Genomic DNA, 11,050 nt, shown 5'->3' with positions numbered 1-11,050 from the left:
GTTGAGGAGCCTTTGAGATTTACCTCCCATCTCCTCAGCTGACGTCACCCAATTACAGCTTTTCTTTCCTGGCAATACTCATTGTCTCAGTCATTGGCTTTGTGCACAGCAAGCAATGTGACCTACACTGATCCCCTGGCATTTTGATAAAAAATTTTGTTGTTCCTTGACTGTGAATGCATTGCTCATGGCTCAGCTGCTATGTGCTGGGAGAGTTTCAGAAGTTCTCCTAAGCAGCTGCCTGCCCATTTTTGGTCAGAAGTGGGTTTGGTTTCTCTCTCTTTGGATCCACCACTGCCAGCCCCAACCACACTCCTGATTGCCTAGGAAGAACAGCTATTGAAATTTGACATCTATATTTGGATAGGTGTCTTTTGTGGGTACCAGACAAAGGATTGCCTTCTCTCAGTCTGGGAAATTCCAAAGGAGTTACCATTTGCAGGTTGAACAAGCCCGACCAATGGAAAGAGGAAGCACCTTGACTATTTCAGTTTTGACACTCTTGTGGTTTGTTCATTGCTACAGATTGGATTGTGTTTTTGTGACAGTTTGTGTGTGTGTGTGTCATCATAATCATGGGAGGTTGGGGTTTGATCCCAGAGAGCAGCCCATTGGGGTGCATTCTTCAGAGTTGGCCAGAATGTAGTTGAGGGTTGATGGAGTAAGGGAAAGTCTTCAGCCATACTACTCTGAACATGCCTGATCTCTTCTCACAAGGTCTTTGAATTGCAGAGCTTACAATTGGATTAATTTTGCTGTTGAATGGGAAAGTGGGATGGAGGTCTGTATATCTAGGCTTTTATGCTACTGTTCTAAGCAGGATCGAGCCTGATTGATTAGTATCTTGTTCTATGGTGTTGATTAGTCTCAGTGTTCTTTGGAGGATGGGGAGGTTTGGCCTTTAAAAATCAAACTGCTTTGGAAACTGCTTTACCCTAAACTTATGTTCACAGCCTCTATTGAATTACCTATTAGGGCAAACCAAATTCAGCCATATAAGCATGTTTATAAACCTATGAGATTATATTGCTCTCTCATGGCTATACTTCTAAGATGAAAGCTATTGGGTCTTTGTTTTTATGTGAGTATACATGTCTGGATGTTATGTGTTGTTTTTACAGAGTACCAAATTGGCTTGTAAATAATACAGCACTCATAAATTAAGTAAATAAGTTCAAGCATTTTTCCAGTTCATGTCTCTTAAGTACATTTTTGTTAAATAAGCTGGCTTTAAAGTTATTGGTAAGATAAAAATAAAAATGTCTTCAGAATTGTCAGCATACATTTTTGTCCAGATTTTATATTTGTCTCTCCTAGATATTTTAAGGTGCCACTGTTTTTATAAAATTATAAACACAAACAAAAACAGAATTATCTTTGTATGGTTTTTTGACAAGTAAGACTAATTTAATATTATTGGTTCAATGAAAACAACAGCTGAATCTTCTGAGTTATCAGAAAAATACCCATGTGTTAACGTTCTTACACCTGAATATCAGGTGTGAACACCTGATATTCACAGACTATAAAAATGATTAATGAGGAGATAACTTGAAATGATGAGTAGTTTTGTCTAATATCTAATTTTCAGAAGTAATTCATATGAACTGTTGAAGATGAAAGAACTGAATACATGTAAATGGGATAAATGCTTATAGGTAAACTTTTTGTGGAATTTAAAATCTTAAAGTTATTTTGATTGAATAATAGATGTTTGTTGGATGTCTGGGTCATTTCTAAATAAGAAAGGGTTATAATATGGGAAAACATTTATAAAAATTGTGGAGTGATTTTATTTATAAAATGCTAGTAAACCTGATAGTTCAGGATTTCTTGGTTCCTGCAGTTTCACTAAAATTTAAGTTACTAAAATTTAAGTTTACTAAAAATAAGAATTCTACATATAAAGTGTGTCAAATCAGAAAGTGCAAGCATGTCATAGATGATCTGTGTAAATCATGATATGGTTCACGAAAAGAGAATTTATGAAAGGAATTTCATATGTGATTAAATTGGCTATAATTAAAGGGGAATTATTTAAAATAGTTTTCTAAAGATTGGTTCTCTATGTTAAAACATTATTTTCTTAAAATATTGATTTGATGTAAATAAAAGAGACTTCTATTTTGATTCTATAATCTTTCTTTTTGAAAACTTCTCATATTTGTATCTCAGAAGTGCAACTTGATTGTGTCTTGCTGCTTTCAGCTTTTTTTGCTCCTCTTGAAAAGGCCTGAAGTAACCCTCTCCTCCAACTTTTTCATCAGCTCTTGTATTTTTTTCCTCAAGTTCTAACTGCTATTGTGGCCTGATGTTAAAATGTTTATCTGAAAAGTCTATAAAAGCAGTGTTTTCCTCTAGCATAACTTGATTTCCCTGCTTAAGGTGCTATTTTTCTAGTTTCTTGTTTCCTCTATAATATTGATATTATGTTCACTCATGGCCCTGAACACATTCTTCCTGTGTTTCATTAATTCAAGTACCCTTTCATCAGATTTGACTTCCAGGTTATCCAAATGGACTTCCCATGAGGAGATGCAATCACACTGTAGCAGGTCCTTCTTTCCCTTCTGGCTGCTGGCCTAACCAACAGATATTACATTTTATGGAGAGAATGTCTATGTCATTGTTATTAGGTTTTTGAATGCTTAGGAAAACTGAGATTTAACAGAATTAAGGTTTTTTTACATTCATGTAACTTTCTTTATTGCTTTTAAAGTCCTTGTGCTGTTATTAATATGTTATAGAGCTTTGAATCCTGGGTCTGAAAAGGGCACCGACACCTGCTAAACCTTGAAATTGACATCAGTTAAAGCCTTGTCTTCAAATATGGAGAAAGGGAACATCAAAATGAACTGCTTTCATGAAACACAGGGCCATAAATTAAAACAATCCAATCCCTGTAGACCCAGGGACTATCATAGAAGAGGTAGGTGCATGAGATTATAAGGGCCAATTTTGAGGGATGAAATTAGTACAGTTTTTTTAATAAATGAAACCCCAATTCTACTAAAAATACAAAAAAAATTAGCTGAGAATGGTGGTGTGCACCTGTAATCCCAGCTACTCGGGAGGCTGAGGCAGGAAAATCGCTTGAACCTGGGAGGCAGAGGCTGCAGTGAGCTGAAATCCCGCAACTGCACTCCAACATGAGTGACACAGCAAAACTCAGTCTCAAAAAAAAAAAAAAAAGAAAAAAAAGGAAAGAAAATTGTAAAAGGTTATATGAGGTTTATGGAGATCTTATCTTACGGTCAAATTGATTAAAATTAGATTTATTTACAAGCCCTCATTAAAATTAGCTTTAGCATTATTAATACACAATACAGAGGTAAATTTTTTCTCTTATGAACAATGTTTTTGTGTAATATTAGTAAGAGATAATAAAATATTTTTGATTAACTTTTGAGTAAACTTCCAAAAAATAAAAGAGCAGAAGAGAAACAGATTTAATTGGTCTTATGCTGTCTTTATTAGGTTTTTTTTGGGGGGGAAACTCAGTCTACTCTCTATCAAAGAGTAATGGTTTTTGTTTTTTTGAAATCTTTGCATTATCATTCTGGCTAAGTGGATTACTATTTTATGGTGACCTGTAATGCTATTTTATGACATTAAGTGTTTGAAACACTTAGATAAAACTTGAAACACTTAGATAAAAGTTTTGACATTTGCCAAACTTTCCAATATCAAAATTCCAAATTCTGAATTCCGTCTTCTTTTAAATCTCAGACTAACTTTTTGGACGCTGGGGTCCCTTGGGTCCAAAACTGCTTAATTTTCTTTGGGTTATATTTATATAAATATATAAATTTCCATATGTTTGTTAGTATGTATTCTGAAATTCTATGAGACTCCTAAAATTCTGATATGTCGTAGTATATGTCATCAGTAGTAATTATGAATGTTATATTAAACTGTTGTATGCCACAGAAATAATCAAATTTTCTTGTCAATTATATCTTTAACCATGGCTGTCCTAAGACTTCTGTCATCCAAATTATTGTTTTACTCTGATTCCTCTTAAAAAGCAGTTTATAATCAGCTGAAGTCCAAAACTTGCTTCTTTAGGGGAGTTCATAAAAATGACTCTTGAATGCAGGTTTCTGACAACTTCTGAAGATTGCGCCATTGGACTAGAGAGAAAACTTCCAGGACTCTCATTGAAGAGGTGATGTATTCAGGGGAATTGCTGATCCAATATTAAGTAAAATAGGAGTTAATTACATGGACTGAACTAATAGGGAACTGAAATTTTTATGACTTTTTTATAGGAAACATTGCTGATTATTTGTTTTGTTTTTCAGAGTCAAAAAAACTTTTTTCTTTCAAGCTATTTGTAGCCTTTAACAATTGGGTAGAGTATACTCTTGTAAACAAAATTTGAAGCATATTTATCTCTCTACCTGATTTCTACAGAATTCAGAAACTATTTGTGAATATTCCTAATTTATGGCAACATAGTTATTTGCATAAGTTAAATGAAAATCTTTTTTTAATAACAGAACAAAATTGGAGACACTGGTTTTTTTTTACCAAGAATTTTACTGAAATGACATATTTTCACATATAGGCAGACTGTTTTGAGAAATCAAATTTGACTATATAAAGTAATAAATGTCCCTTGGAAAGACTGACCTTGTACCTTGTCTATGTAGTTCCTCACAGGGTTCCTGACCTGTGGTATGTAAAGGATGTCACTTTCTGACAGGCCCAGGAATCTCAAGTTACTTTGGGACTTAGAGAAGAAAGAAATTCATATAGGTATTTTCAAGCACAGATAAATCCTTGGCTGGGCTGGGCTCAAGAAGCCTTTAAAAGTCAATTCTGAGATTCCTTATGAAAAAGTTCCTGCAACGTTGATTGAAAAGAACCTACGTAAACAATAATTCTTGCTAAACTTTATGCAAATAATCAGGACAAATACAATAAGACTAAAACATATATATATATTTTGAGACAGAGTCTTACTCTGTCAGCCAGGCCAGAGTACAGTGGCACCATCTTGCCTCACTGCAACCTCTGCCTCATGGTTTCAAGCAATTCTCCTGCCTCAGCCTCCTGAGTAGCTAGGATTACAGGTGCATGCCACTGGACCTGACTAATTTTTGTATTTTTAGTAGAGACGGGGTTTCACCATGTCGGCCAGGCTGGTCTCGAACTCCTGACCTCAAGTGATCTGCCCGCCTTAGCCTCCCAAAGTGCTAGGATTACAGGCGTGAGCCACCTCGCCCAGTCCTAAAACATATTTTTGCAAATAAATTGGTTCTACTATGATTTGTCTTTGGTAAAAGTGAGGGACTGGAGAGACAACAATTATGTTTCAGAAGAAAAGTATTATATTAACCTTTGACTCATGGGTGGCCATATGGTCACCCATGGTATGGATCTGCAAATGTTCTGCATTCAGTTATTAAAGGTAAAAGTTACCAGTAGGATTTAGAGATGCATGGATGCATAAGAAAACTCAAACTAATAAGAAAAAAGTAAAATATTATTCCCTTGTTTATTGTTATCTATGATAGCTAAAACAAAAGTAAGAGAGTGTTGGGATGGCCTTGAGGCTGGACCAAGCTCAGATATGGGCCTGTCTGAGCTCAGATCACTAGCCTCAAAATTACCCACAAAAGAGGAAATTATGCCAGAAAGTAACTCTGAGACATGTGGTTTCTAACAAGATAGCCAGTGTAGGGGAAGGGCAAAACCAGGTAACTATTGAAACCAGAGGGTATAACACGAAGGAATTGTTCCATTTTGTAGATTGCTATCAGCAACATTCTGATGAACCTTTACTAAAATGTATTGTGAAAGTTACTAACTTAAGAGCAATGTCTTTGGTTTTAAATGCTACAGAATGAAGGAGTATATTTGTGCAGGACCCACAGCTCACAATTGAACAATTGCAGATGGGTGTATATAATCCAGACACAGAGGACGTTATTCTCAAGAGAACAGCCAGCCTGGTGGACTGGATAGAAAGGCACTGCAAGATCTGTTTACTCTGAGAAAAGAAACTGTCCAGTTCCACCTATCAATGCCAAGTGGAGCACCCCAGATGAAGCAGTTGATATGCTTCATATGCAAGCCATGGGGAACTGGCTTTATGATGACAGCAGTATTAACCTTTCTTTTTGGCTTTTGGTTTTTTGCTCTCATGTTTTTTAAAGCATTTTAAGGGGTAATGAGTGCCTGACCACCTCCTTTCCTGTCTTGCCTAGAACATTGAATTGGCTATAAGTCTTTTGACTCTAAGTCTTCTGGCTATAGGGGTCCCAGCAAGGGACAGAATAGACCCCAAGTAGGTAGCCACACCAACCCAGCAAAGAAATGGAGCAAAATAAGAGACTGGACATCATTGCTGCCTCTGGCATATCTTGACCAAAAGGAGCTAACCTAAAAATAAAGTTCTAAGCACACTATCAACTGAACAGACCTACTTGTGGCTAAGGGGACCCCAGTTTCCAAGAGATAAATCATACCTGGGAAAAATTCTTGCCCCCTGCCCTGCCGATGATATGAATAGCCTCCAGAAGTAGGCTGGGTCTTAGCTCCTTTGAAATGTTGTATGGAAGACCATTTCTCTGACCCCTGAAGACTTTTTCCTCCCCTGAAACAGAAACTAAATCATATGTAAAATGATTGGGAAATATATTAACTAGTCTCTCTGAATTTGCTTCCAACAGGCACCCATTTCCTACAAATGTGTCCCTCCACTCTTTGAAGCCGAGGGCAAAATCATGCTGAAGACCTAGAAATCCCACCAGCCTGAAGACCAGCTGCAACCACAATGGGTTAGCCCTTTTGATGTGCTGCTGACCATTCATACTAATCTGTCAAGTTAGCTGGTGTTAAGCCATGGATTCTTCATACTTAGAGAAAACCAGTCCCTTTGGGATCCCTCCAAGGAAAACAGTGATTTTCTTGTGAACCCTCGGACAGGCTTAAGTTAACATTCAAAGTCCAGTCAAGACCCTAGATAAGACTTCAGAAAGGGAACATGCACTTTTCAGGTTATTCTTCTCTCCCAAACCCTGGTTCTTTGCATGCAAGATATAATGAATTAGGAAGACTTTTTCATAGGCTTAGGATTGTTCTCTTGGATTCCCCAGGAGATCTGTTCCATATTCTCTGGTATTTTAAAATTTGGTTTATCTATCTTATTAATCATCCAATCTCAATGTGGCTTAAAATGTTCTTCTGAAACCAAATAAATGTACAAAGATCATGGTGCTCCAACAAGCTGGATGGCAGCCAGGTACTCATGAGTATTGCCAATTATAGGTGTGAAATTTTCATTTCTCATCATTATTCCAGGATGCCTTCTCTTCAGCATAAAGCAGCCAGAAAGATTGATGACCAGCTTCCCCAGGATTGAGGAACTGATAAGTGGAAAGAGGGGACTGAAACCACCCCAATTGTCCCGTAGAATTGATGTTTATGATCTTTTGGAATAAACATAGATATTGACCCTCGTGGTCTTAAAGCTTGAAATGTACATTGCCTGAGTTCCTTCCTCAGAAAACAAAAACTCAGGGCTCTGAGTATCAAGGAACTGAAACTCACCAGGTCACCACATCCAGACAATGAGACAACAGACCCCTTATTCATCATGATTACTTCCTTCCCCCTCCGTTATTCCTGTTTTCCCACATGTAGCTCCATTCCTTCCCTTTTATATAAACTCCCAATTTTAATTGGTTGGAGAGGACTTGAGACTTATCTCTCATCTCCTCAGCTGATATCACCTGATTAAAGCCTTTCTTTCTTGGCAATACTCATTGTCTCAGTGACTGGCTTTCTGTACAGCAAGGAACAGGATCTAGACCAAACCCCCTGGCATTTTGGTAACAAGGGGAATAAGAAACCTAGCCTTACTGACAGTTTATTTCTTAAGTTGACTTTATTAAAAGGTCAAGGAAAGAAAACTAGCCCAAAGAATAAATGAACATACCCACTTTATCACTTTGGAAGGTTTAACAAATTCCTAATGAAGAATAATTTATGTTTTTGCTCAGGCATGGTGGCTTATGTCTGTAATCCCAGCATTTTGGGGGGCTGAAGAAGGAGGATTACCTGAGGCCAGAAGTTTGAGAGCAGTCTGAGCAACACAGTGAGACCACATCTCTGCAAAAAATAAAAAAGTTAATTAGGCATGGTGGCATGCGCCTGTGGTCCCAGCTACTCAGGAGGCCGAGGTAGGAGGATCACTTGAGCCTGGGAGGTCAAGGCTGCAGTGAGCTGTGTTTGCACCACCATACTCCAGCTTGGGTAATAAAGCAAGACCCTGTCAACAAAAAAAAAGTTAGATTTTTTGTTTGTTTGTTTGAAAAGTGTTAACCTAGGCACAATCTACAAACTGGCCAATTTTTGACTTTTGTAACTGTTGTATATACATCTATAAATATATTCTAAGTAGTTTTCTTATACAGAACAGCATAGAAAAAACACATTAAAAGTCCTCAGAATTATGAGTAATTTGTATAAAAATTTGTAATGACATTTCAAGGTAATTGTTTCTATTGGGATTGTAATAACATCTGATTGCAGCTTCCTTGAAGATTTCTAAATATATGCAGTGCTATGATCCTTTGCTGGGTAAGCATTGCAGTTTCGTTGCTGCTTAGCTAGTATGAAATGTTGGATTGTAAAATGTCAATCGTGTAATATACTTGCTTATAAATAGTTACACTCTCAGATGTTGCAGTTTGTTTAGTCCACTAAAGACAGACTATATGCCATTATTGAAAGAAATCTTAGGAAACCTGGCTCCAGAAGATATTCAAACATAGACATGCATTATTATCTGCCAAATACTACTAGATCTTGTGGAAATCTTGGTGTGTTAAATTTTGTTACAAAAGATATACAAGGACATAAAAGGCTAAAGTTACAGAACTGAAAGATTGGATCAGTGTCTTAGAAGCAGGGTTATTGTAACTTTTGTTTTTTGAAGGATAACTTGCAGACCATGCTGAGTGAAGTACTTAAGAAACTTTAGTGAAATGGAAACTGAAAGAAAGTGACAGAAAAACATAGGCACCATTTAAAGTCCTTAAAAAAACTCAATAGAAATTTTGCAAAAATACAACCACAGCAAACCAATGAATAAACATGTATTTAATGATTGCCAACCTATGAAAATATTTTATAGACTCTATCTCCAAGCAAGAGCCACACAGAACAGAATTAAAGTTTCTGCATCTGAAAGGCTGATAAAAAGTTAAAAACACTACATTTGTCTTCAAAAGTAAATTTGAATAGTGGTGGTATTTAGGAGAACAGCCATTAAAATCACACCATAAAATGTTAAATGATATTGAAAATTCATTTTAATGCATAGTTGTAAGATAACTTCCAAGTATATGCTTCCATAATATGCACTTTCAACCAAGGCTGTAAAGTAATCTGAATGTTACAAATGTATTTGGTGCCCCAAGATTCAATTTATATTAGTCCATTCTTGCACTGCTGTAAAGAAATACTGTCATATTTTACCAAAATATTCAGGTAATCTTGAATGTATTGCCAGCATACCATTTTATATTTTGAAGATGATTGGTAAACTCTGAGTATCTTATAGATTTTAATATGTCAACAAGACTATTTAATGGGAAAAATAAAAGCCTCCAATGATTTACAAGTCATGAGAATTTTTTCCTAATGGTTTATCTAGGTGGAATGTGTAATATAGTTTTAAATTCCACATCAGGCCCTACAAGGCAATCTTGAATATCCAGAAAATCACAATAATAGAGTTTCTGCAGTCCTAGTGTTTGAAAAATTGACATGTATTTTTGTTTTCCTAAGATTTCTTACATTTAAAAAAACACCTTTTATCATTTCCTTCCAATTTATAATTTGATTTAGTCCTTTCAGATAAAGCATGACAACCAAACTTTGATGTAACAGTACTAGCATATTTCCATCCTTTGATGGTTGGTACTTTGTGTCATTGAATATATATTTTGTGCTTTTTTATTAAGCATAAGCTCTGCTGGATGTGCAGGAGGGAATTACAGCTCTATTCTACCCCTTTCTTTCCTGTCCCTTCATAAAATTCCTGTGAGGAACAGTGTCACTGTGACAGATCAGGTTTTAGAGTATTTTAGTTTTTCCTATGTCTAGGGAGCTATGTCAAGTTAAACGTTAGCAAGCTAAATTTTGGCATGCAGACATGAAACTTTCAGACGATCTCATGAGATAAAGTAAGATAACCTTAGGGATAGCTTTCTCCTGGATTTGACATATGCTCTCATTTGTGCACATGTGACTTTTAATGGCAGGGTGGTTTAATCAGGAAAGTCTTCGTTACAACATAGTAGTAAAAATAATCCCAGTTTCAGTCGCTTAAACAACAAATATGTGTTTCTCACTCACACTACATGTCCAGTGCAGGTCATTTGGAGGCTCTGTTTGTTTCTCTAATTCTGCAACACAGACTGATGGAGCTGCCACCATCTGAATACATGCTCTGTAATCATAGAAAAGAATGTGGTAATTCATGCATTAAGTTTTAAAATTGCTTCCTGAAAGTGGCGTATGTCAGTTTACATTTCACTGGCCAAAACAAGTCACATGCCTGTTCCTAGGTTCAAAAATGGGGAGAAAGTGCCCTCCTATCCTGTACCCAGAAGATGAAAAGTTTCAAATATTTCACAAATACATCTGACAACTACTATAATCATTCTTTCAGAGAATAAGTAAATTACTTCTTTGAGCTCTGTGACTGTGGCAATTGAAGTAGATGGCAACATCAGAGCCACTTAGAGTTACATAATCAGGACTTTGAGCCACTTAGTATACATGTTGATGTGCAGAATTGCTTTATTATGACTATAATTCTATATTTAAAGTGACGGCCTACATGACAGTAGAGATAAAATGGTTAAATAGTCGTGTAACTATTATAGTCAGAAGCAGTATTTAATAATATTGATGATGAAGTATGAAGACATATTTGATATTCTCCAATAGGAAGTCCTTTTGTTGGTGAAAATTAAACTAAAAGCTGGTCTCCTCTCCAAAAGGACTTGAGATAGAATCCAGTCCACTA

At 36.2% G+C, this 11,050-nt stretch overlaps 1 long non-coding RNA gene across 3 annotated transcripts; it reads left to right on the top strand.

The window, feature by feature from the left end:
- The first annotated feature begins 366 nt into the window (after positions 1–366).
- On the top strand, positions 367–9,637 carry LOC129525737 (uncharacterized). Of its 3 annotated transcripts, none has more exons than XR_010129379.1 (5): positions 367–781; positions 2,748–2,929; positions 4,100–4,168; positions 4,656–4,761; positions 6,681–9,637. It is a non-coding gene; the product is annotated as an uncharacterized lncRNA (long non-coding RNA). The 3 variants fall into 3 exon arrangements; XR_010129378.1 differs by lacking the exon at positions 367–781 and having other exon boundaries at positions 789–2,929; positions 6,681–6,788; positions 7,312–9,637; XR_008670186.2 differs by lacking the exon at positions 367–781 and having other exon boundaries at positions 1,133–2,929.
- Positions 9,638–11,050: the final 1,413 nt, after the last annotated feature.

Source organism: Gorilla gorilla, chromosome 10 (assembly GCF_029281585.2).
Source record: "Gorilla gorilla gorilla isolate KB3781 chromosome 10, NHGRI_mGorGor1-v2.1_pri, whole genome shotgun sequence".
Lineage (NCBI taxonomy): Eukaryota > Metazoa > Chordata > Mammalia > Primates > Hominidae > Gorilla > Gorilla gorilla.
Note: the sequence above shows the minus strand (reverse complement) of the source record. Positions and strands in the feature narration are given on the sequence as shown.